Consider the following 25,405-nt stretch of genomic DNA (forward strand, 5'->3'; position numbering starts at 1 on the left):
TCTGATCTGCCATCGGGATCATCCAGCAGGAGAGTGCTGGCCTCACCTCCCCGTCAGCCAGCAGCACCTAAGTAGTAACACCGGATCTACTATGGTTGGCTGGTCTGGTGTGAATTTTGATGTCTCTTACAAAAGGTCCCAGGTTGCAGCTGCCATTTGGAAGCGGAGAGGCCATCCATGTGATCCTATTCAGCTATTTCAAGAAATAGGCAAGAGGCCTCTGCAGTGGCCCAGGTTTTCTGCAGCAACCCAAGACTTTTGCCTTGGCACTCATGGACTTACTAAAAAAGGTCAAACGGCTTTCTCCTACGTGGGAGGCCAAGTCTAGGGCGGCTCAAAGTTTTTCCTTGAGGGCTGGTACCAGGGTAAGGTGCTTAATCTTACAGGTAGCTGACCTAGATTCACAATCCCTGGTAGCCCACACAGCCCTAAGCCCCATCAGAAGTGACCACAGAACATAGCTGGTACAGCCCAACTGTCCACCCCTCCATTTTTTTTTGGGGGGGGGAGGGGGTTACACCCAGCAATGCACAAGGGTTATTCCTGGCCTTGCACTCAGGAATTACTCCTGTCTGTGCTCAGGAGACCATATGGGATGCTGGGAATCGAACCCAGGTTGGCCGCGTGCAAGGCAAACACTGTACGATCACTCTAGCCCCTCCATTTTTTTTAGTAGAAAATGCTTGGTTACATTTTACAACCCAATTTAATGACTCATCATTACATTTGAAAGCTTTATCTAAGGGTTTAGCCATAAACCCCAAGTTGGAAATTCAGAAGGGGAGAATTCTGATATTCCCAAGAATCTAACTTTCCTGTTTATGAAATATGGCACTGAGAGCTTCCTGACAAGCCTTTTCCTTCGTTCCTCTGGGGTGATGGGATGCAAAGATGAAGGTAAACAGGCTCTAGACGCTCCGTAGAAAGCACCTTCCCATTGTGAAAATCTCAAGTGGAACAGGCGGGGCCCGGCGAAAGAACAGTGGGCACGAAGCCAGCCTTGCATGTGGCCAACCCAGGTTCTGCCCCCAGGCCCCCCTAAGTGGTCCCGTGTGCACTGCCAGGAGGGATTCCTGAGCACAGGGCAAGGATTAAGCCCTGAGCAGAGCCTGGTGTGTCCCCCCCCCAAAAAAAAGGGGTGAGGGTTCTGTATAGAGCTTCAGGGGTTAGTAGTAAGTGCTGCTAGAATTCCCCTTAACTGAAATCGCCCTGCCTGAATAGTGGAGGGGAGTGGTCACTCAGAGCCGAAGGGAATGCAGCACTAGGCAGGAAACCCTACCCATACTGTAAACCACAGTGCTGAAAACAGTGTGAGTGTGGGTTGTGTGTGTGTGGGGGGGGGGGATTGTGTCTGCCATAGAGGCAGGATAGGGGGCAGGAGTGGACAATGGTCAAGAAATTGTTGCTGAAACACTGTATACCTGAAAAATCAAGAAAAATTTTGCAAACTACAGTGCCTCAAAAAAATTTCTTTCTAAGTTACAGTTTAAACCTATCTGCAGCATTGTAACTCAGGACCCATGTATGTTCACTGTTCACGACACATGAGGTCCACTCAACGTTTTATTTTTCATGAGTTCTTAGTTAAAAACACGTTGGAGGATGGATCCTGAAAGGTGACAATCGACAACTCAAACAAGAGTCCTGACCCGAGGGGTATGCTGGGTTTGGGAGGGCAGTGTCCGCTGGCCTGTCCCCCACCCCCTCCAAGTGGTGTGTTTTGGATGGCTCTAAACCCCAGAGGGCCGGGAGGACAAAGGGCTCAGGAATTCCTGAGCCAGGATCCGGCGTATTCTGAAGGGAAAGCCCCACAAGACTGCGGCTACGCCTTCTGCCCTAAATCTGGACACAGGCCCACAAGGCCCACAGTCCCCCGAAGACAACCTATGGGGTCTGAGAGGGCCTGTGAGGGAATCCAGGAACCCCCATGGAGTTTAATGCAGAGGGCTGTTATGGTCACCAGAGGAAATTTCCAACAGACAAATCAAATAAGCATGAGAAACAAACAACTGGACCAGAACTCGCTGGCACGGAGAACAGAATTTCCATCTCTGCAATTTCTAGAGCTTGGACTTAAGTTTCCTTCGACTACACTCTCCCCAGGACCAAAATCTCCGCCCCTCCCACCCAATCCCGAGGGGATGGACAAACGACTGCCCCAAACACACCCTGACCCCAAGGAAGCAAGTCATATGAGGAGAACCGGACTCTGCCAAACTTCTGGGCAAGACTGTCTGGGTGGCCACTCCCCGGCCGCCCGAGCACAGAAGCCAACAGGATGGAGCCAGTGTTTGAGAAAACGCTTTATTGTGAGGTTGACCAGCAAGGAGAAAGGCGGCAAGGCTTAGAATCTCGGTGGCTCCAGCATCAGGGCGAGGGTCCTGGAGGAGGCAAGCACCGGGCCAGCCCACTCGGGCTCTGCATCAGCCGTAAACGCTGGATCTTCCTCGTTGCAGGACCCTCACCCGGGCCGCCCTGACGCCCCCAGTCACCTGGAGGCCGTTTTCTGATGCACGGTGGGTGGGTTTTCTAATCTACAAAACAACTCAGTGGGTTAGTGCCACGGCCTCAAGGCGGGGAAGCAAACAAAAGGCCGGCCTGGTCCCCGGGACAACTCTGCAGACGATCACACTGCAGACGATCATCATGATCGTCATCGCGGCACTACAGCAACCGAGGTCAGTCTCTAGCGAGGCCGGAAACGCGGGGGGATGGGGAGCCGAGTCGCCGGGCCCGAAAGGAAGATGATGAAATCCCGCGCTCATTCCCCACTACACTTGGAAGAGGGTCAGGGCCGGCCCCTCGGCGAGGCCGCGGGTCACGTGGAGCGCGGGGCACGCACCCACGAGGCCGGCCGGGGCAGCTGCCTTAGCTGGCGGCGGCACCCACCCGTCTGGTTCCATGAGTCACCCACCGGCTGCACAGGAACGCCAACTGTCTCTCTGGCGACGGTTGGAGCTGGCACAGCCGTGGGAGAAAGAGGAGCGCCGGGGAGGGCCGCCCGGGGGGGGGGGGGGGCGAGCTGCAGCGACCCCGGTCGCCGGCCCGGCTCGCGGGGCCAAGTGCAGGCGGGGGCGGCCGCCGAGCGCCGGCCCCGCGGGCCAACGCCCAGCACCCCACCCCCACCCGGGCCGCGAGTCCCGCCGGGCCGGGGGGAGGGGCCGGCTCGCGGGCGATGACGAGATGGCGGGGGAGGGCGCCGGCGGCGGCGGCGGCGGCGGGGGCCGGGAGGGGATTGCGGCAGACCCGCCCCCGCCGGCCCGCGCGCGCCCCCGGGCCCCGGAGCTGGTCGGGCGGGTCCGGCCGCGCCGCCGCCCCCGCCCCCGCCCCCGGCGCGCGCTTCCTGCCACGTCGCGCGGAGGCGCGGGGCCAGACACTGCGGCGCGCGGCCCGGCGGGGCCCAGCCCGCGGCCTCCCCCGCCGGCCCGCGCGGTGGTTTCGCTCGCCCGGAGCCGAGCCAATAGCCGGGGGCCGGCCCGCGGGCAGCCAATCAGCAGGCGGCGCCGCGCGGGCGGCGGGGAAACCGGCTCCCCGGAGCGGGGGAGGCCTCCCGCCCGCCCGCCCGCCCGCGCGCCCGCGCCGGGCCACTTTCACTGCCCAACCCCCGCGGCGGGCCGGCCGGCCGCCCGCGCCCGCCGCCCGCTCCCCGGCCCCCCGCGGCAGGGGGCAGGGCGAGCGGCCCTCGGCGTGGCGCACTTCCGAGCCCTGAGCGACCGCGCGCCGGGCCAACCGCGAGACGCCATATGTGTTTTCGCAGACGGCGGGAGGCGAAGAGGCCAATCAGCGGCCGGGCCGAGCCGGAAGCGCCCGCCCTCCACGGGAGCCGGGCTCCATCCGGACCGCAGCCTTTTCCGCTCGCTTCTCCCTCCCCCTCCGGTTGCCGCAGGGTGGGCCGCGCGGCCGCCGGCCCGCCGAGCCCTCCGGTCCCTCGCAGCGCGCCTAGGCCCTGCTCCCGCCCGCCCGCCCGCCCGCCCGCGGGGAGGACGGCTCCCGCCCGGCCCCCGCTCGCCCCATCCCCCGGCCGCCGTCCCGCCCGCACCCAGGCCGGCGGGCCGCCCTCCGGCCCGAGTCGCGCTCCTACCTAGCCGAGGCTCTCTGAGGAGCCGGAGCCCCCGAGCACAGCCTCTTCTCCGGGCGGCCCGAAGGCTCCCGCTGATTGGCGGCGCCTCGGCCAATGAGCGCGGGCCGGTGGGCGGAGAGGCCAATGGCGCGGCGGGAGGGGGCGTGTCCCGGGTGCCCCTGGCGCCGGCGCCGGGAATCCCCGTGCGGTCAGTGGCGTTTCCGCTCGGGCAGCGGGCTGAGTGAGCCGCCGCCGCCGCCGCCGCTGCCGCCGCCGCCGCCGCCGCCGCCGCGCCGCCCCGCGCCGCGCCGCGCCGCGCCGCCGCCGCCGCCGCCGCCGCCGCCGGGGGAGGGGCGGCCGCCGCCCGCCTGCGCTCAGAGACTCGCGCAGCCCTAGTCCCGCCAGTCCGCCAACACTGTAGTGCCGGCCCCCTCCGCCCCGGCCCTTCCCCCTCCCCGCCTTCGGCTCGCTCCGCCTTTCTGCCCCCACCCCCACCTCCCGGGCACGGGCCATTCCCGGCCAGGAAACGCCGTGGCGCCGCGCGGGGCCTAACTCGAGTCCCGCCGCCTCCCGGGAGTGCCGCGCGCCGCAGCCCGGGCCCAGGCCCCGGCCGCGCCTGGGACCAGGTAAGGGTCCGCCCGCCCAGGCGGCTCGCCCGCCGCCCCGGGCCCGGGAGGGAAGGGTCACCTCCCCCGGCCCCCGTGGGCCCGGCCCGCAGGATGCTGCCGCCCCGCGCCCCCCCCCGCGCCCCGCGGGCTGCCCCGTCCACGTCCCCGGCCGCCGCGCGCGGGACCCCGCCCGCACCCCCGCGGCGCGGCCTGTGACAACTCGGCGCGCTCGGGCCCCGATCGCCCCCGCCCCACCCCCATCCCGGCCGCCCCCCGCCGCGCCGCATTCCGGGGGGCCCGGGGCCCGCGTGCCCCCGGCTCGCCCCGGACCGGCCGGCCTTGGAGCCTTGGCGCGGGGCCCGGCGGAGGCTCGCGCTGCCCGGGGCGTGGAGGGCGAGCGGCGGGGAGCGGCCGCAGAGGCCCCGCGGCCCCCGCCGCCCCCCGGCCGAGCCCCGCGCCGCAGCCGGGCCCGGCGCGAGAGGGAAAGTTTGGCGGCCGGGAAAGCCCCGGCTATGCTAATGGGCGCCCGGCCCGCCCGCCCGCCCGCCCGCCGCCGGCCCCGCGCGGCCGCCGCTGCCGCAGCCCGCTCGCGGGTGTGGGTCCGGCGCGCGCGCGCGTGTGTGTGACCTGCGTTTTCTGCTTTCTCATGTTACTTGTGCAACGTGTGCCGCCGCCGCCCGCGCCCGGCCCGGGCTCCGGCGCCGCGGGGCTTTGTCTGCGCCGGCCGGGGCGGCCGAGCTCGGCCGGGCCCCCGGCATCCCTCGACGGGACAAGTTGCCTTTCGACGACTTGTTTGTGGCCAAGGTCATATTTACCTTTCTTTGTTGGGCAGAGGTGCCCGGGAGAATCCGTCCGAGTTGCGTGTCACGAGCTGCTCCCGAGAATGTTCGCGCGTCCTCCCTCTTCGGGCACGGTCCTCGATGGCCAGTTTCCCACCGTGGGTGTTTTTAGGTCACTCGGTAAAATTATACGTGCGGATTTGGGCTGTGTGGGATTGGAGCTCGGGCTCACGCAGGAAACACACCGCCAGCGGTTTCTGGGTCTCTTGGAGGACGTAGGAATTTTCTTTTTTTTCTTTTTTTTTTCATTTTATTTGTCCCCACTCTAGTTTTCTCAGAAGGGCCATAGTTGGCTGCAGGAGCCAAAAATTCTAGCTGGTCGTGGGATCAGAGGCTAAGGTTCATGTCGTCTTGTCGTTGTGCACGGAAAAATGAATTATGTCCTTTCCTAGAACATGATACAGGCCCTGTCCTTATCTGCGAATGTAATTGGGCTTTAAAAAGACCTTGGAAAATTGCTTTTGAAAACAGACTTGGTCTCCATTCCTAATTGCTGTCTTCATTAAAATGGCTGTTTGGAATTTGGTAAATGCTGATTTTTTTTTTTCCTCCCCCTAATAAAAGGCCTTCGTGGTGACCTTAGGATTGGTTCCTTCTGAAAGCATAATTCCAGCCCCTCTGGCTTGGAGCACTGGTCAAAAAAAAAAAAAAGTAGGGAGTGGGGGTGGGGTAAGAAGAAGGTTGTTCCTTTGGTTGGATCGCCGGGCTGAGCAGACGAGGCGGCAGCAGCTGCTGGCTCCGGAGCTCTGGTTGCTACGTGAGAAGCTTGAGTGGTGCTGGCCACTGTCTCCAGGGACGGACAGCAGCGCAGCGTCCATTAGGGCGCCCGCGGGGAGCTGCACCCAGGCCATGGCTGCCTCGACGCCCAGAAGGAGCCCTCTCTCCTGGGAACCGTGGCTGTCGAGCTGATTGACATGTTATCGGTGGGGCGAGGGGAATTGACAATTCATAACCTTTTTACCCATTTATGGAGATCATCTGGAAGCTGTATCATGGTTCAAGACTCTTTTATCTCTGGTTTTGGGTTTTTGGCAGATTTTTGGTTTTCATCTTGGGATTTGTGCCTGGACAGGACTGCAAGTTCCATTCCAGTTTCAGTTTTTCAGTCTATTTAAGACCAGAGGAATTAAGAATTTAAGGATCTTCCTGCGATCCAGAATGAAGAAAAAAAAATTTTTAATGCAGCAAATGAGTTTTTCTCCAAAATTGATCATTGGATCAATTTTGAGGTATTTTGTGTGTGTCTCCTTCCTTTCTTGGGCCTTATTTACCTTATTGAATATATATTTTACTAAATTTGGAGTTTGAAACGAGAACCAGTTGCCCCTTTCAGAATGGTTTCTAAATATAATCTCAAATATTCTCTTAATTTCTTTCCATAATAGTAAGAGACTTCACCATATTAGATTATTTCTTTGGAATTGGGCCTGTCCATTTGATTCATAATGTATGAGATGGCTGTAGTCTTCTGAGATCACAGGGATTGCTTGGCTGCCATCCATCTGAAATATAGGACAGGCTAGAGGAATATTCAGGAATCCAATAAGTCTAGTGTGCAGGATACTTGAGACTGCCAGCCCCAGCCCCTGCGTGGGCTCCCCGCCCCCCACAGCTCCTGCAGCCGGGAAGCGCTCTGATTCAGCCGGCAGTCTGTTGCGTGTGGAGGGCCTCGTAGCAGAACCAGCACCCCAGTATCCCCCCAGCGCGCTATTTCACAGATGCCATGTGTTGTTTTCCTCCCCCCAAGGCTCCTGCCTCCTCGAGATGTTTTTCCTCCCCAGAATTTCGATATGCTCAGTTTTGTCGATGTACTTAAAACTCAGTCATCTATAAAGTGGATTATGGTTCTGGCAATTGTGGCAAGGAACCAACAGAATGGAAATGAGTTTTATCATTCACAAATGTGGCTTACATGGTCTCTCAGTGGTGTAAGCAGGGCAATGAAACAGAACCTTTGACTGATAATGTTTTAGGCACCCCTAGTTATCACCTATTTGTTTTTATAAATCTAGTTGCGTTATAAGGAAAATTCCTTTTCCAGTTATTTTTTTTTCCTGTTTGGAACTTACTGTGTTCTTTACCGAAAGGTGATCTACCCTTCCATAGGTTTTCCATTGGCTTTTCTTAAACATGATGTTTCAGTGTTTCAAAGTCTTTTTTTTATAGGCTTTAAGCATTTTATCTTAAAGCATGTTTTAATTTTTAAAAAAAGACTTTGGTAATTATTTTGTATCAGAAACATATTCTAAACTTATTCTGGTCTTTCTGAGGAAGAGGGGCCATTTCTTTTTTGCCTTTGGTCAGGAAAATAATACTGTGCAAAATGGAGATGTACAAATAGTTCCTTTATTTTCATGTTAAAACAGCTTATGAATGTTAGATCATAATTAGTGACAGTGATTATAAGCTGCATCACATCAGGAAAAAGTGGATCACTAATAGAATTTTTTAAGTCCTGATAATTTCTGATTCAGTCCTGGCGATTAGTCACTTTAATTTGAAACTGAAATGTCTCCCAGTGAATTTTAGAAAAGTTGCTTCACATGTTGAAAAAAAATGAAGATTTCTTGCAGTGGGGGCAGTTTAAGACAAAACTTTTGACTCTGCAAAACGTCAAAAGATAGTACTGTGTGTAGTAAGCATGGTGGCCACTTGGAGTTTGAGTAAAAACATCCTTTCATAGGCGTGCATGCCTTAGAAGAAATGCAACATGCCTATCAAAGACAGGGACTGACACCATTTCTTGCTGCCAAAATGGTAAAATGCAAAAAATGGTAAAATGGCATTTTTGGCCTTTGATTCAGTGAATGTTTTCATGGTGAAGAGTTGTCCATGAAAGGTAAACTAGCGATTCCCCTTATTAACACAGATTTGTCAAATCAGAGACACGGATTTTTTTCTATTGTAAATTTCGTTATTCCGAAACTTGGGGGGGTTGAAGCTAGCACCACGTTAGACAGTTCTCTGTTCCAACAAGATCTATGGTCAGACTCTCAGTACTTAACAAAGGGGAACTAGGAAAAATAATCAAGGAACAATGAAGCCAAATCTCAGTTTACTTTCTCTGCCCTCACCGAGCAGAGAATTTGTAATTCCATCCTGCCTCTCAGTTTTGCCATCACATTGATTTTGTGTGCTGGCCCCCTGAGGGAGAAATGTGAGGGTCCCTTGCCTCTGATACAAAGAGGAGGAAGGGGAATTCTCTGCAGATTGCAAGAATGTCAGAGTGTTTTTGGAACACGACTCTTCGGCTGCTTTTCCCCCATGTGTTTGATCGTTGGCTTGGTGGAACTTTATATCCTGTGCTTTTCTGTGTTTCTTGTCTGCGCCTTCTCGAGTTTGGGTGGTGGGCTGAAGTCACGAGAGTGAAGTGTTTAGTCCTTTGCAGTGTTTGAAGCTCAGACACAAACCCAGGGCAGCCACTCCTTGGCCTGTGTTACGAGTCACCGAGTCACCGAGAAAGCCATGCATTTGGCAATTTATTTGCATATGCAGAACTAAAGTTTTTTTGAGTCATGCTACCCAATTGAGAGAAAATGCCAAATTTGCCGCTGTGGTGTTTGAGACCTAGAGGCATGGGGGACACCAGAGACCGGCAAGCAAGATTTGGTCGTAGCAGGAAAGGAAGATTTTTTTGTTTCAAATTGCCAGCTGCCTATGTCAGACCGACTCCCTTATTATGCCTCTGGCTGGCCTGTCAATATGGCCAAACAGCTAGATAAGTGCAGGGCAGGACAAAGGGGTCTGCAGTGATGGGGGCGGGGGAGGGGCCGAGATAGGAAGGAGAGGAGGTGCCTTCCTCTGGGAGCTGGGTAGGCTTGGCATACTATTAAAGAAATGGCCTGTAGTTCCTGCTAGTGCACTGAATTGGTGCCAGCCTTACATTCTTAACCCCACATTCAGCAGATTTCTGAATATCTTGTAGGGACTCATTTTTTCCTCAAGGAAAAATGAAAAGCTAAAGCTTTGTAGGTTAAAGGGAACTGTGCTCTCCAGCTTCCACATGCAGATCTCCTCCAAGTAGATCATTCTAGGGCATCTGATGTCTGAGTTTTCAGAAATGGAGTCAAATATGCTAGAAGAATAAAATTTCTGTATCTCAGCACACATCTTTATTGGTTTGGGATTAGATTAGAATGTGTAGAATAATTCGCTCTCACTATCAAACGGTTGTGTTTTATATGTCACGTTTTAATTTTATGTGTATTTGATATGTTAGCGCCAATCTTAGTTTAGTTACTTGCAGATTACCCCAGGTTTGTGTGTGGGTCACCACAGTGTAATATGCTAAGTAAAAAGATACTGTTTCACTCTCATTCTTCCTTCCTGGAGACTAGACAATCCCTTGAGGTTATTCCCTCGCCTACTTTGTAGCTTAGGCTCAACCTTCGATAGATCTGTACTGACCTCCAAACTGAAAGTGGGTTGGCTGGATCCAGTTTATTAGAGTGGCATAATCTTAAGAGTGGAAGAGATGAGAGCTTAGTTGGTTATCTGCCCCTTTCAGCAGAGTCAGCATGGGAGATTGCAGTTCAGGCCCCAGTGGAAGTTTGCATTCAAACGTTGAAAGAAGGCCACACTGGGTAGGGTACTGGCCTGGGTTCAGTCCCCAGCACCTCAAAAGATCCCCTGCACCCCACCCGGAGTAAGCCATGAGCACAGCTGGGTGTGGCCCCCAAACCACAATCTTATAATAATGATCAAGTTGAAACAATCAGTATTCTGATCAATACTTTCACTCTTAAAGTGAATGTCAGACCAGTTATAATAATTAAAGAGTTGCATTCTCAAATGAAATAGTGTTTATTTGGAGTTTCAAAAGGATTGCTCATTAATGAAGGTCTATGTGCTGAGGTACTTAAATGCTTGGTAAGCTTTAAGGAAATAAATTTTTAGAAATAATTGGCATGGCTCTGTTGGGGATGAGAGTATTGGGCCAACCCAGCCGTGCTCGGGGATCCCTCCTGGCGGTGCTTGGTGGGGCCAGAGGACCATGTGCAGTGCTGGGGACTAAACTCTGAGTTTTGTGACAAGTGCCTTTCCTGCTGTATGCGCTCTGGCCCCACATTGTCATATTCTAGCAAACTTGAACAAGTTCTTTGTCATTCATCTCTGTAGAAGAAAAGTGTGTAACCCACTTAACACCTTTGTGTGTAATGGACTTCACAGTAATGGTCTAGTATTTTGACCTGGAAAGGGAAATTAGAGTGACTAATTATTGCCCTTAGATGGTTTTTATCGGTCAAATAACAGTAACAATGTTGAGATGAAATTTACGTTGGACTCTGTATTTCTCTAGAGGTCTCTCGTGGTCGTTTCTCTTTATTATCCATTAACATGGATTATTCCCATAGATGTGAGGGACTGGCACGGAGGCCGCCTTGGCCACACCCGGACAAGTGTTTCCCTACCTGTGCTGAGACCTGCACGGGACGAGAGGCAGCCATCGGGCGAAACAGCACTCCCTTCAGATGGGCTCCTTACACTCCAGTTCTGGCAGGAGGGGGAGGGCACATTTTGATTCCAAAGGCTCTGGCCACTTCATTGATTCAGCGACAGCTAATCTCGGTTTCAATAAGAGGAGCCGGCAGTAGGCTGCAGGGGAAGGGCCTCTGCTCCAGCCGGCCATCCAGCTGCTCCACCTTACTTCCTGCTATTATCATCCCCAGTGCTGCTCCCCAGCAGAAAAAGAAACTAGGACAAAGGGGGGACGTTGGTTGGGCAAATATATTTTATCACGGTGAGGCTGTAGGTTTGATGATCTGTACTTCAATACAAAACTGACCTATCCTGTTCTTAAACGCCAGCAGTGAGAGATTTTGAAGCTTCTAGTTCCTTCAAATGTTCTTCCTTGATGAAGCATTTTAAATCCTTTGTTTTACAGAAAGATGTTTTGCATGCTTAATTTTCGTTGGCTGTTGACACTATCATTTTAACCATCAGACGCCCCTGTATTAGCTAGAAGAGAGGTAGAATGTCTTTTGTCGGCAATATTTTCAGTGTGTATTGGTGTTTCTTGGATTTATGGGTAAAGAATGAAACCTTTGTGTATACGTTTACAATTTTACCCTATTGGAGGTGAAATTGTTTGAATACTGGATTTTGTCAATTCTTGCTTGTTGTATGATTTGTTTTTTCAAGTCTTTAAATCCCATCCTCAGAAAGCAAATTTTAAAATCTTTCTGATGCTGTTTCTCTAATCTGGAATCTTCAGACTCTTGGTTGTGGTAGCAGGGTCTTGGCGAAGCTGTGCCATTGGGTTGGCATTCGGGCATGTGGTTGGTGCTGGGCATCAGGGCCTCCTGGGTGCAAGACAGGCATACTACCCAGGAGCTTCCTCCGGCCAGCAACGAATTTTGTTTTTATAACCTGATGCTGAGATTTTCCTTTCCGACTCCTGACACATGAAGACTCAAAAACCCATCGATTTCAGCAGCCCTGTGCAGTGCTGTCTATGGCACAGGGTATTTATGATGCTTAGGGATTACCATCTGGTTCGGATGTCCTAATATCGTGATATTTAAGAACTGGGCCCAGAGGGGACAGTACAGTTGGTAAGATCCCCATCACTGCATATGGTCCCCCACTCCTGAGCACTGTTGGTGTGGCCCCAGCCATCCCCCCGTTTGTCCTGATGGAGCTCAGTGTTTCATGTTGGCACCCATTGGCCATCATTTCATAAGATTTCTACACAAACAGCATGGTCCCCAAGGTTTTTTACTTATATCCTGTTATGCTCTTTGCACGTGTTCGTTATTTTGTAAGATTTACACACATACACACACATACACACACACACACACACATACCCCTTGGTTTCTTAGACATATCCTGTTATGATCTTTGGCCTATGTTGAAAAATTCTGTTTCCTTCCCCCAACCTCTGAGCATGCCACAACACATAAAATGTGTGCTCTCGCCGTTCTCAGCAGGAGGAGCTGCAGTTATTAATCAACAATGTGGGCATTCTTGGTATCCAAGGAAGGGTGAGTTATGAGGAAGGACCTGGAAAGACCTGTTGGTAATTAGCCTGTCTCTGCATTTATGTTCTGTTTCCCTTTATTACTGTGAGCGATCAAGAGTTGACTTGTTATATAAGAAACCAGACAGGAAAGGAAGAGCCACAGTGAGATGCGGTGATTTAAAATGTTCATTCTTCTGAACGTTTGGGATAGGCCCTAGAGAAGGGCACTCTGCGTTTTTCCGCTTCAGTTTTACAGCGCAAAGAGAACTTGGCACAGTGATCGGTTGTACGCTGGATGGGACACTTGTTGGTAGATGTATACATTTTTGTTTTCTTGATTTCTGGGGGCAGACTATTAGGCGATATGTTTACAGCCTCGATTTATTTGGTGGAATGCCCTTAAAATAAGCAACACAGGGACTTATTTTAACACAGGGACTGGGGAGCTAACCTAGCGGGCAGGGAACTTGGCCTGCATGGGGCTGACCTGGGTTGGATCCCCGGCACCCCGTATGCTCCCCTGAGCGTGGAGCCAGAAATCAGCCCTGAACACCTCCGGCGTGGCTCAGAAAACCAGAACCTAATCAACAGCAGAAGACATACCCAGAGCAGACGGGGAATGGCGCTCAGTGGCAGCCCGCACGCCTGCCCCCAGCACTGACAGCAGCAGCAGGAAGAGTAGAACAGGGCTGAGACTGTCGTTCTGAAGTTTCTTTTTAAGTATTTTGTTCTTATGGTTTGGTTTCATTTATGGCCATTTGAATTTTAGTATTTTATCTTAGTCATTGAACAAAACAAGAATAAGTTGGTTTTGTGGTGGTATGCATTTTAAGAAGCTAAAAGTTGAGGCAAACTCTTAGATTTTTCCTCATTAGGCTACCCAGTATTTTAAAATCTATGGAATTTCAGATTTCTGGGGCAGTCACCTTTTTTGGTGACTCGTTTCACAAACAGATCCCCAAACCACAGAGTTTATGCAGTTATTGAAAATGGGAAACAGCAGGGAGGGCGTTTGCACATGGCCGACTCGGGTTCGGTCCCCGTTCGATCCCTGGCATCCCATAGGGTCCCCTGAGCAACACTGGGTGTGACCCGAAAAGACCAAAAAAATAAAATCAAGTGGAAGTTAGAAAAGCCCTCATCTAAAAGGCTGTGAGGACTTCGAGCAGGTTGGTGGTGAAGCCAGCCCCGAGGCTTCTCTGGAGACTGGAGACGCCCGCTGACCTGACCCAGATGCTCTTACCTCACTCTCCCTCCCTCCCCCTGCTGCAGCTCTGAAGAGTTGCCAGGAACAAGTGTCTGTTCATAAGCTGCAGCGGGGCTGGACTGGCTGGGTCAGAGGCCCGGGAAGCCCTGTGCGCGCTTGCTTGCGGGAGCCCAAGGCTCTGGTCAAGGGGACTTTGCCTCTCATCGGTTCTGGGATAGTGGACATGAAAAGAAAGGGCTGGGATTTGCAGAGTCACAGAACGACAAGAAGAGGGTCCCAATATGAAATGGCATGTGCCGGGCAAGGGAGATGAAAATTAATTTTTTTTCTTGGTGAGGAATATTGTAGTGTTGTTTGTTTGTTCGTTTGTTTCAGTATCATCCGGACTGTGTTTCTGTGGAAGGCAGTTTCCCAGAGGATTGAATGGCACCTTTCTTCCCCTGTGCTAGGATTGAACCCGGAGGCATGCACCCTTGCAGTGGGCCTCCGGGCTGGCCCAAGGCAACTGTCTTGTGAAAATGATTGGAAATTGAGTGTCTTAGAGTAGAGCGACCTTAACTTCCCTGATACGTTCCCAAATGCCACCTGAAATTGCCTGTGCTATAATCAAGGGGGTCCTGGGACTGTAGCAGGAAACTTTCCTTCCCCTCCGTGCCAGAGGCTGGAGTCATTCCTTTGGCCCCTGAGTCCCCATTGTCAAAGGAGCAGTTTTCCGAATGCCATTTTGCTTTCCTTTCACCGAGGGGCAGCAGAGATAGTGGAGCAGACTGAAGGACATACTTTCCAGGCAGAAGGCTTGGGTTTGATCCTGGCAGTGCATGGTCCCTCGAGCACCGACCCAGGAGTACTCCTGAGAACCAGCAGGTATAACCCAAAGACAATTCTAAAACCATTAAAATAGAGGGGAGAATAGGGGGCTCCTTTTGGATTTCATTTAAACCATTAATTTAAAAGCTCCCATTTGCTCAAATTAAATTCCATATGTTGCACTTGATGTTTGTGGCTTTCAGATTTATAGGTCTCACCCTCTCTCCCTCTCTTCGCGTCCTAGACTTGTTCGGAAAAATTACCCTGTAGAAGCCTACTCTTTGAATTTGTTTTGTTGTTGTTTTTTTTTTTGGCTTTTGGGGTCACACCCAGCAATGCTCAGGGGTTACTCCTGGCTCTGCACTAAGGAATTACTCTTGGCTGTGGTCGAGTAACCATATGGGATGCTGGGGATCGAATCCAGGTCAGCTGCTTGCATGCAAGGCAAACACCCTACCCACTGTGCTGTCACTCTGGCCCCTACTCTTTGAATTTGAAGATCATTTGTTTATTGTGTCATTTGAGATAACCTAATATATGGACCTGCTCCGTTTCCGACCTGGGCCGGTTCACCCCTCCTTAGGCAACCTGGTGGTCCTCCGCTCCCGGAGGGTCACCATATTGATGCCGAACTTAGTGCGGACACCTGATCGGCATAGCGCTCTACAGCCCAGAACTCCTGGACTCAAGCGATCCTCCGGCCTCAGCCTCCCGAGTAGCTGGGACTACAGGCGCGCGCCACCATGCCCGGCTGGAGCAATAGCACAGCGGTAGGGCGTTTGCCTTGCACGCAGCCAACATGGCCGACCCGAGTTTGATTCCTCCGCCCCTCACGGCAGAGCCTGGCAAGCTCCCCGTGACGTATTCGATATGCCAAACACAGTAACAACAAAGTCTCCAATGGAGACGTTACTGGGCCCGCTCGAGCAAATCGATGAACAACGGGAGGGCCTTTACCTTTAATATATGGACAGCTTTCTCTGCATTTACTTTTGTTTGTTTGTTTTTGGGCCATACCAGATGGTGCTCAGGGTCTACTCCTAAGTTTACACTCGTGGTTCACTGTTTGAAGGCTCAGGAGGACCATATGGGATGCTTGGGATTGAACCCAGGTTGACCACATGCAAGGCAAGCGCCCTACTGCCTGCAAGCGAAGCACTGTCCTGTTGCTCTGGCCGTCTCTTCATCTACTTTTTATGTGAATTTTAGTCATTGTTTTACATTTTTAGTGTTGATGACTTAATAGAAGACAGATGCTTTCTCATGGTTGCTTCTGCATTTAATTAGAAGTGATAACTTGTTTTGGTTGCAGACTGAAGAAAATATTTTGGATTCACACAGATAATGTAGTTGAGTAGGAGAAGCCCTCCTAGTCCTTGAATGAATGTCCGGAACTTAAAGGAGTTCTCAGAAGACTTTACGAGGCACTCGGCCGACCAGGCCAACCTGGGTTTGATTCCTCCGCCCCTCTCAGAGAGCCCGGCAAGCTACCGAGAGTATCTTGCCCGCACGGCGAAGCCTGGCAAACTACCCGTGATGTATTCGATGTGCCAAACACAGTAACAACAAGTCTCACTATGGAGACATTACTGGGCCCGCTCGAGCAAATAGATGAACAACGGGGGGACAGTGCTACATTTTGAGTGTGAAAGGCAGATTACATATTTGGAGGTTTTCCCCCTTTGTCTTGCCAAATTTTCAGAACACTCTACCACTCCGCAGAGGTGATTGGTGGGATATTACTGTGCGCTTGTGACTTGAAATGAGTTTGATATTTCCACTCACTTGTCCATAGACATTTGTGTTGAGTACGGGGCCACACCTGGCGGTGCTCAGGACTTGCTCCCTCTGCACTCAGTGATCATTCTTGGTGGGGTGAGAGCCCATGGGTGATCAGGGCTTAATCCAGGTTTGCTGGGGTATGTGATGCCAGTCTCTGCTAGGCAAGTGCTGTGACCCCTGTACCATCTCCAGCTCCTTGTTGATATTTTATTTATTTTATTGGTGGGTGCACACCAAATAGTGCTCAGGGTTAACTCCTGGTTCCATACTCAGATCACTCCTGGCAGCTCTTGGGGGATCGTGTCCGGTCCTGGGTTTGACCGCGTGCAAGGCAGAGCTCCCTGTCCGCTGTACTCTCTCAAGTCCCTTTGTTAGTGTATTCTACCTCCAAATTGTCCACCTTTGATTTGGTCCCGAAGTCCTTCTGACTAATTTATTTCCGGTTATTTTTCTGGTCTGCTGTTCAGTTGATTCCTTGCTTTTTTCGATGACAGGATGTTCCAGACTGACTTTGTACATTTTCTACCCCAAACTTGGCATTAATTTATTTCTGCAAAAATCTCTTATATTTTCGTGGGAAGTAGTACTTAGAAACCACAGCCCTGAGTGCTAGCAGCCCTGTCCTTTGCTCTTGGGTAGGTGGGTCCTCCTTGTTTCTGTTCCTGTCAGTGGGCGGCACTAAGGAATGGCAACTGTTTCCTCTTTTCCCTGGTTTGTGTGTTAAGTAAAATTATCAGGTCTTGGCACTGGGTGAGCTCTATTCAGCAGCTGCATGTGCACGTCAGCCGGGCCTGTTCTCTTCCCAGGGCCTCAGACCCCAGTCTCCACTGACACCAACTTGGTTCCTCCGTGCTTTGTAGCACACTGTAGCTAGCAGGGTTCGAGTAGCAGAGTGTAGGATTGCTGGAAAGTGGCTTGCTTGTTGGGCCATTAGGCGGAGTCCTCGGGGATATCCTGTCCAATGACAGTGTTTGAGAATTACTCCAAAAGTTCTCTTTGTGGCCCTGCCACCAGATTGATAGGCAGTGAGGTTAATTTGTTTCACTTTCAGATTTTTCAGAGATGATTGTTTGATTTACAAGGACAGGAAACTTCACTAGGTGAAATTGGACCTTGGTAGTGAACCTGTTTCCAGGCTTCTCCCCAAGCTCTCCCCTCTGTGTGACCTGTCGGGCTCATCATTAAGTACTTAAAATGATACTTTGTCACAATAATCCTATTGTAAGGCAAGAAACATTTAAGTTATTCTATTTCCTGGTAACTCTCTGCTTCTAGACTCACTATCTGGGGTAGTTTTAGAGCACTGGCTGGGAAAAAGGATTTTTCTTTCCTCCCGATTTCTTGACTTCGTATAAACAGTTCAACATAAAGACCTTGTTTTTCTAGAAAATGAATGGTCTCTTCAAACGCCAGCTGCAGGTAGCCCGCTCTCTTCGGCTGGTTGGCAGTGTAGGTTGGGTGCTCCGTTGCCTTGGTGCCTGGGCTTGCGGTCGGGGCTCCCACTGGCAGGCAGGCCCCAGTCCCAACCCTGGTTGCAGAGTCTTTTTGTTGCTGTTGTTATTTTGTATCTGGGCCATGCCCAGAGATGCCCAGAGGTTACTCCTGGCTCTGCCTGCAGGAATCACTCCTTACAGCAGTGCCCAGGGGACCATTTGGGATGCCAGGGATCGAACCCAAGATGGTCACATGCAATGCAAGCATCCTTTCCACGGCACTACCGCTCTGCTGGTTGCAGAGTCTTGTTTGGTTTGGTTTGGCTTTGGGGGTTTTCTGGTTTGTGTTTGGGCCACACCGGCTGTGCTCAGGGATAACTAACTTCTGGCTCTGCACTCAGGAATTATTTCTGGCAGACTCAGGGGACCATATTGCATGCCCGAGTTTGAACCTGGGTTGGCCGTGTGCAAGGCAAGAGCCTTATCAACTGTTCTAGCTCTCCGTCCTTCTAGTTGCAGTCTAAACTTGACTGCCCCTTGTGACCCAGCCCAAAAGTTTAAGTTTCACCTTTAAACCCCAGCTGTGCTCAGGAAACCCGGGTCAGCCATATGCAAGGCAGACATCTTACCCACTCTCTTCTCTCTAGCCCTCCTCGTTAAGCATATGAAATATTGAGACTGAAGTTTGCCTTGCATGTGGCCAACCCAGGTTAAATCCCCAGCATCCTGTATGGTCCCCTGAGCATCAGCCAGGTGTGGCCCCAAAACAAACACACCAAAAAGAGCTTTAATATTAAATATTTTGTTAGATTTTTTCGTTAGATAAGTATATTTTATCTTTTCTAAATCATAATACCATCACGTTCTAGATGTACGTATTGGTTTAAAGGGGTAAATCAGGGTGCTGGGGAGGTGACCCAAAGGGCTAGTGCTTCCAGGTGCAGGCCCAGGGCTCACGTGGCCCCGAGCACTGCAGGGAGGGAGTAGCGCCTGAGAAGTGATAGGTATGGTGGACCCCCAGGTAGGAAGGTCGAAGTGAGGTGAAAGTCATGGTTAGATTTTATTTTATTTTTCTTCTGATAGACTTTGGTTGAGACAGTTTTCTCTCTGGCTTTAGATAAGGTTACTTGGTGAGTTTAGGCAGAGGGCAGGGAGGACATTGGTGGAGGGAAGTGGCCGGTGGTGAGGCGGTCGGTGGTGGAACTTTGTTTACCTGAAATGGAATCACGAATGACTTGGTCACTCAGGTCGTTCAGGTGGGGAAACTTGGTTGGCTGAGTCGGTACAAGTGTCTTACGAAGTCGGCCAGACCATTATATGAGCCACTAAACGTTGGGGTTGATGGCACCGTGACTGGTAGGAAATTAGAATCCGATAAGTATTTATTTTGGAAGGGTTTTTTTTTTTTGTTTTTGAGCCTCAGGCAGCAGTGCTCAGGGACCACTCCTGCTGGATTTGGGGGACCATACGGAACTTAATATTTGCTGGGGCTCGAACCCAGGTCAGCTACAAGGCAGCACCCTACCCACTGTCTTGATCTACCCGTTTTGAAAGTTGTTCTTAAGAGTATTTGATTCTCTAAACTGTGTGAAGAGTGAAGCAAAAAAATTTTTTTAAAGAAGCAGGATAATTTCATTGGAAGCCATTTACTAGAGAAGTGTAGGGGGGGAGCGTGTGTGTTGAGGGGGCTGGGTATTCGAGAGGAAACATGGGCTTCTCCAAAGTGGGAAAAGCCGGGTTCTCGACACTCCTTTCTGCTCCTTCTCTCAGCAGTGCTCTGTGCTGACAGCGCACCTCGTCTTCCTGCCTCTCTGCTGTGGGAAGAATGAAGAGTCTGTTGGTTTTTGGCCTCACCCAGTAGAGCTGAGTTACTCTTCTTTTCTCGGTGCTCAGGGGACACGTGCTGTGCCAGTGATGGGGGCGGTGGAACCAGATCTGGTGCTCCTGCTTACAGAGCATGTACTGGTGCGCGGTGAGCCTCTCTGCCTTGTTGAGGATGCTGGGGGTGTGTTTTAGTGGGGGTCCTCCTGGTCCTGCACTCTGGGCCAAGAGGGCCCTGTGGAGTGCTGGGGATCGAACCTGGGTCTGCTGAGGGCAAGGCATGTGTCTGCCACTGTGCTCTCTCTCCAGCCTCACGGAGCGGAGACTTCCAGGGTAACAAAACTCTCTGAGATCCAAGTTCTTTTTTCAGACATTTAGATTTAAATTGATCTAAAACGGCTTTCAGGCACCCGAGTTACGGGGTTTTTTCTTTTTAGTTTTGAGCACTGTGGTTTACAGACCATAGCGGCACCGCACCCCACCCCCCACGCCCCATTAAACTGCTACTGAAGACCAGTTCTCAGTTCCTGCTGCTCTGGGGCATTTGTTACTCCCCTGCCTCTTGTCTTCATACCCACATACCAGTCTGTGTCTGCCCTTCTCCTAATTCACTGCATGATTGCCGAGATCCATCCACGTAGCGGCAAACTGCGCGATTTCGTTGTTTCTTGTAGTATGCCATTGTATGTACCGCAGTTTCTTTATCTAGTCATCTGTCCATGGACATTGGGATTGCACACAAACATTTTGCCCCTACGACTTCAACAGAACTTTTCCTCCCAAATGCCTTCTTTGATAAAACTGTGACACCAGATTGCTCCTGTTTTTTCACTTTGTTGAGGTCTGACAGAATCGTAATGTTTATAGTGTATAACATGATATGTGGTCTGTTTTATGTATACATCATGTAAGTATTGCAGCCTTATGTATTTATTTGCCCTTTGGTGGGGCTTGGGCCCACTTCGGCAGTGCTCAGGGAACCGTAGATGATGCCAGGGTCAGCCCAGGTGGCCACATGCACTGCAAGTGCCTTACTGTCTGTGCTATCTCCAACTGTAGGTTCTTTTTAAATTTTTTTGTAACTTATTTTGGGGTAGGTGAGGGCCACACCCTGTAGTGTTCAGGGATCACTCTTAGAGCATTGTTTGGGGTCACTCCTGGCAGTGCTCAGAGAACCATGCAGTTCAAGGATTGAAGCCAGACCGCCTCCACGCAGAAAACATGCACGTAACCCATTGAGTTATTTTCCCTGTTTAGAACCCGTAAGTTCTAATGTATATTATTGTATTATCAAATTTAACATTCATGTTGTACACTAGTCTTTTAGACCATAACTGGTAAGATTTAAGGCGTACTCCTCACTCTGAGCTCAGGGATCACTTCTGGCAGGCTTGGGACTATATGGGATGTCAAGAGGTCGAACCCAGGTGGGCTCTGGCAGGGTGAGCACTTTCCCCACTGTCCTGTCTCTCCAACCCCAATGGAATCTTTGTTTTTGGTGTTTTTGGACCACACATAGCAGTGCTCGGGGTTTACTCCAGGCTCCGCACTCAGAATGATTCCTGGCAGTTCCCTGGGGACTGAATGTGGCGTGTGGAACAGATCCCAGGTCGGCCGCCTGCAAGGCGGTGCTTTGACCTCCCTACTGTTTCTCCCCCCCCCCCCCCCCGACTTTTCTGTGCAAAAGTATTCCATGGTAGGTAGCTCTTAGATAAAGATAGATGAATAGATAGCACATTTTTGTCTTTATTCAAATACCCATTGCAAGATACTTGTTGGTTATTCTGAATTAAGTTGGAATGAACTTGAATGCACTGTTCTGTTTTTAATTTCTTGAGGAATCTCCACGTTGTTTTTCATAGTAACTACACGTTTGCATTTCCTGCTGCCATTGTGTAATGTTTCTCTTTTTCAATACGCTCAAAAATCTAGGTGTGACATGATATCCTGTAGTTTTGGATACATTTCCATGCCAGTTGCTGGTGTGGGGCACCATTGTAAGGACTTCTTGACCATTTCTGTGTGTTCAGAAGAATATTCAAATTCTTTGCCCAATCCTAAACTGGTTTGTTTAGTTTTTACTTGTAGGTATTCCCTATATATTTTGAATATTATCTCTTGTGGGGAGGGGAGTTTGGGGCCACATACCCAGTGATTCTCTGGTCACTTCTGACTCTGTTCAGGGAGGACTCCTGGCCCGACTCAAGACCAAATGGGGTGCCGGGGAATCAACCTCGGGTCAGCCTCCTGCGGCCCAGCGCTCTGCCTCTCTGCCATCTCCCCGGCCCCAGGGTGTTCTGTTTTTATTCCATCTAGGTCCCATTTTGATTACTATTGCTTTGTAATACAATTTGAAATCAGGAAGTGTGATACCTTTATCCTTGTTCTCTTCCTCAAGATTGTTCAGGTTTTGGAATGTTGTGTGGTTCTGGAAAAGGAATTTAGAGGTTTCTTTTTTCTTTTGTGAAAAACACCACTGGAAATTCTTTGACGCTTTATTGTTCCCTGTTGCTGCTGGTGCAGCAGTGACCAGGAGTCACCCACTGGGCTGTTCTCTCTGGGGTTGCGCGTTCTTGTGGCCCTGGGGGTCGCCAGCAGTGCTGGGATTGCGCTGAGCGTGTGACAGGGATTGAGCTGCCATTGAGCTAGACCTGGACCTGGGATTTTGATAGTAAGTGTGGCACCGAACCTGCTGGCCACATCGGCTTCTCTTTTTCTTACTCCGGTGTTGAGCCACACCTGGTGACCATCAGAGACTGCCCTCGGCCAGTGCTTGGGGCGAGGTTCGTGCGGTGGTGGGCGTGGAGCCTGGGCTTCTGGCCTGCGGCATACTGCAGCCACCCCGTGAGCATGGCACAGCGGTGCGTTTCTTTCCTTGTTCAACTGCCTTTCTCTGCTTTAGCCATCTGTAATGCAGTAGGTCACGTTTATTGATTTGGGTATGTTGAAATAACCTTGTATCGCAGGAGTAAAGAACACACATACATCTATAGATACAGATACAGTGACGATCCTTTTCGTGTGCAGCCGAGTTCACACAAGTGCTGGTGTTTGCTGTGGAAAACATGAGATGAAATGAGATTTCTTGTCGACTGAAGATCGTTGAAAGTATGAGTAAATGTGGTTCTTGGTACATTTTTCACTTCTGGTAATGGGCACCCGCGGCGGTGCTTGGGCATTGGGCTGGGGGAGGAGTACCGTGCAGTGCTGGGGACCGAGTCCCACTCACCTCCACAGAGCACACCCCGGAGGCGTTGGGAGTAGGTAGGAGGGTGGCCGGGCAGTGCCTGCCGTGTGCGCTGTCTGCAGCCACGTCGGCTCCTGGTGCTTGTTTTGGTGCTGCTTTTCTCAGACTCTTCACTTGAAAGGGCCCGGAGACCTGGCACTTGGCAGTTTCTCCCTGTCGCTGCTCCTTGTGCTCTGCGCCCGGTTCCTCTCGTGATTATCACGTGATATTTTCAATGTAAAAATCAAGTTGACTGTGTAGACACATAATGACTTTGCCCTTTCAGGGCAGGCAAGGCCGTGGCTGGGGGTAGAGCACATGTATGTCTGACCTGGTTTGTCCCTGGCACCACTTGCCTGCCCTGCCCCCTCCTTCTACAGCACCCAGTGTGGCCCCAAGATAGTAATGACAGTCTCGGGGTACTGCAGGGGTGGCAGGGATCCAGTCTGGGCCAGCTTCGTCAAGCAAGGCAAGTGCCCCAACCCACTGCACCATCTCTGACCCCGTCAGTGTTTTCCTAGCGCAATGGACTTCTTACCCCCTCCAGGTAGAGATTAGACTGACTGAATGGTGCTCTCTCTCAGCAGAGCAGGTCCGTGGGAATTCATGAGCTTCTCTGTGCAAATAATACCTTCAAGGCGTACTTGAAGGTATGCAGAAAGCAGAAACAAGTTGAATACTCAAGATCAAATTTGGGAGGGGGTGGTTTTTTGCGGGGCACACCCTGTTCAGTAATGACCCCCAGTGGTGTTTGGGGGTGTCGTACATGGTGCCGGTGGCTGAATAGTCCCTGTACCCTCTCTCTGGCCGCCAAAAGATCAAGTTTTTGACTTTGATACTAGCGCAGGTGGAAAGTTTGGTCCATTCTCTTGCTTTCATATGAAGGTGGGGGAGGGATTAAAAATGTATGTTACTCTTTTGGACTTGCGGGTCACCCGGCAGTAGGATGGGGGGAGGGGAAGGGAGGGGAGGGGAGGGCTACTCCGGGATCAGTCTGGGATCGGCCACTTGCCAAGGAAGCATTTTAATTCTTTACCATCTGACCTGCAGTCTTAACATTTTACTGGATTCTTGCAAGTTACCAAATTCATTGGGGGCTGGGGCAGCAGTCCAGCAGGGAGGGTGTTTGCCTTGCACACAGCTGGCTCGGGTTCTGTCCCAGCATCCTGTTTGGTCCCCGAGCTCCGCCAAGTGTGGCTCCCAGAAACAGCAACAGAGGAATCCCTAAAATTGACCGGCTGTGTATCACATAATGTTTCAAAATTCAGGGCTGGCTGTGACATCATTGGTCTTGTTGGAATGGAGGGGGTCAGCATGGATCTTTGGGACTCCCCTCCCCCTTTTTGGTCACCCTTAGTATTCAGTGGATATATTTATTTACTAAGGCATCCGATTGTTTACTCCCATCAAGGATAGATCAGATTCCTTAAGAAAAAGTATGATCCCAGGAGCACCACCAGGAATAAGTCCCAAGCACTCTAGGTGTGGCCCCCAAACAGCGTATTTTTCAAGTCAACAGGTAATTACTTTCTTAAAATGCAACCCTGGTGAGGCCAGAGTGATAGTTCCACCCTAGCACCCCCAAGGGATCGCCCGAGCCCCATCAGGATTGATCCAGAGCACCTCTGGGTGTGGCCCAAAATTTAAAAAATAAAGTTTTCAAAAAATATTTTTCCTAAGAAATATTAGGAATATAAATTTATTTTAGGTTGTTAAATTTATTAGTACTCTAAGTTTATTAGTGGTGATCTGGAAAAATGCTTGCTAAATTCTGGGGCAGAGGGATTAATTTTTTAAAAATCTTTATTTTTATGTTGGTTCTCAAGTACTAGTAAAGGAAATATATTCATTTTTCAAGGAATCATATTTAGCACTTAGAAATATTTTGGTTAGAAAAAATAAGTATAGATGTTCTAATGAAAAGGGGGAACTAGATAAATAAAAATCTTAAGCTATCATGTGTCATTCCCTTTTATTCGGTGCTCAGAGACACAGACACCAACAGACAGTTCAAACGGGAAAACTTCACCTAGGAGATGGTTGTGGTTAAATTTTGCGTTGGGCTTTGGAACAGCTTACTATGTCAGTTCTATTCATTAACTAGATGTACTGTTTTGTCAGTGTCCTGGGGCTGATTTATTGTAAGTATTAATTACCAAATGAAGATTTTGGCCCAAATTCAATTGAAATATTTACTGAAGCAGGATCAAAGATGAGTATCTCTGTCATGGTTTTAGACAACTTTTTCACAGTTCGATCTCCAGAGGAAGCCTTTGCATTCCCTGTGTATGGGGGGGGTAGGGCACGCGAGAAGAGGGTGTTGGCCCACATCCACTGGTGCTCAGGGACCCTGTGTAGTGCTGGGGCTCAAACCAGGCTTGGTCACACGCAAGCAAGCGCCTTAGCTCCCATACTAGCTCTGCCTCCTGAAAAAAAGGAAGATTTTGTTTGGGGGCCACACCTGGCTGTGCTCAGGGCTCACTTCTGGCAGGACTCGGGACCTCTGCGATGCCCGAGATCAATGCCAGACTGACTCTGTGCACGGCAGGCGCCCTGTGCGCCGAATAAAAAAGAATTTAAAGAAAAAGAGCATTCAGACTTCTAAATTATTCATGGTTTTCTAGTATCTGAGGTAAATGTTTTAGGGGCAGAGTGGTC

At 51.0% G+C, this 25,405-nt stretch overlaps 1 protein-coding gene across 4 annotated transcripts in view; it reads left to right on the top strand.

Moving 5' to 3' along the window:
* Positions 1 to 4,433: 4,433 nt before the first annotated feature.
* SETD5 (SET domain containing 5) overlaps positions 4,434 to 25,405 on the top strand; it is an 83,934-nt gene continuing 62,962 nt past the window's right edge. For 2 of the 4 annotated variants that reach the window (XM_056129747.1, XM_056129752.1), the window contains exon 1: positions 4,434 to 4,686. The gene's annotated coding sequence lies outside the window, so the exon portion shown is untranslated. The remainder of the gene's footprint in view (positions 4,687 to 25,405) is intronic. The other 2 variants (XM_056129749.1, XM_056129754.1) reach the window with 1 other exon arrangement.

Source organism: Sorex fumeus, unplaced genomic scaffold (assembly GCF_029834395.1).
Source record: "Sorex fumeus unplaced genomic scaffold, SorFum_2.1 ptg000072l, whole genome shotgun sequence".
NCBI lineage: Eukaryota > Metazoa > Chordata > Mammalia > Eulipotyphla > Soricidae > Sorex > Sorex fumeus.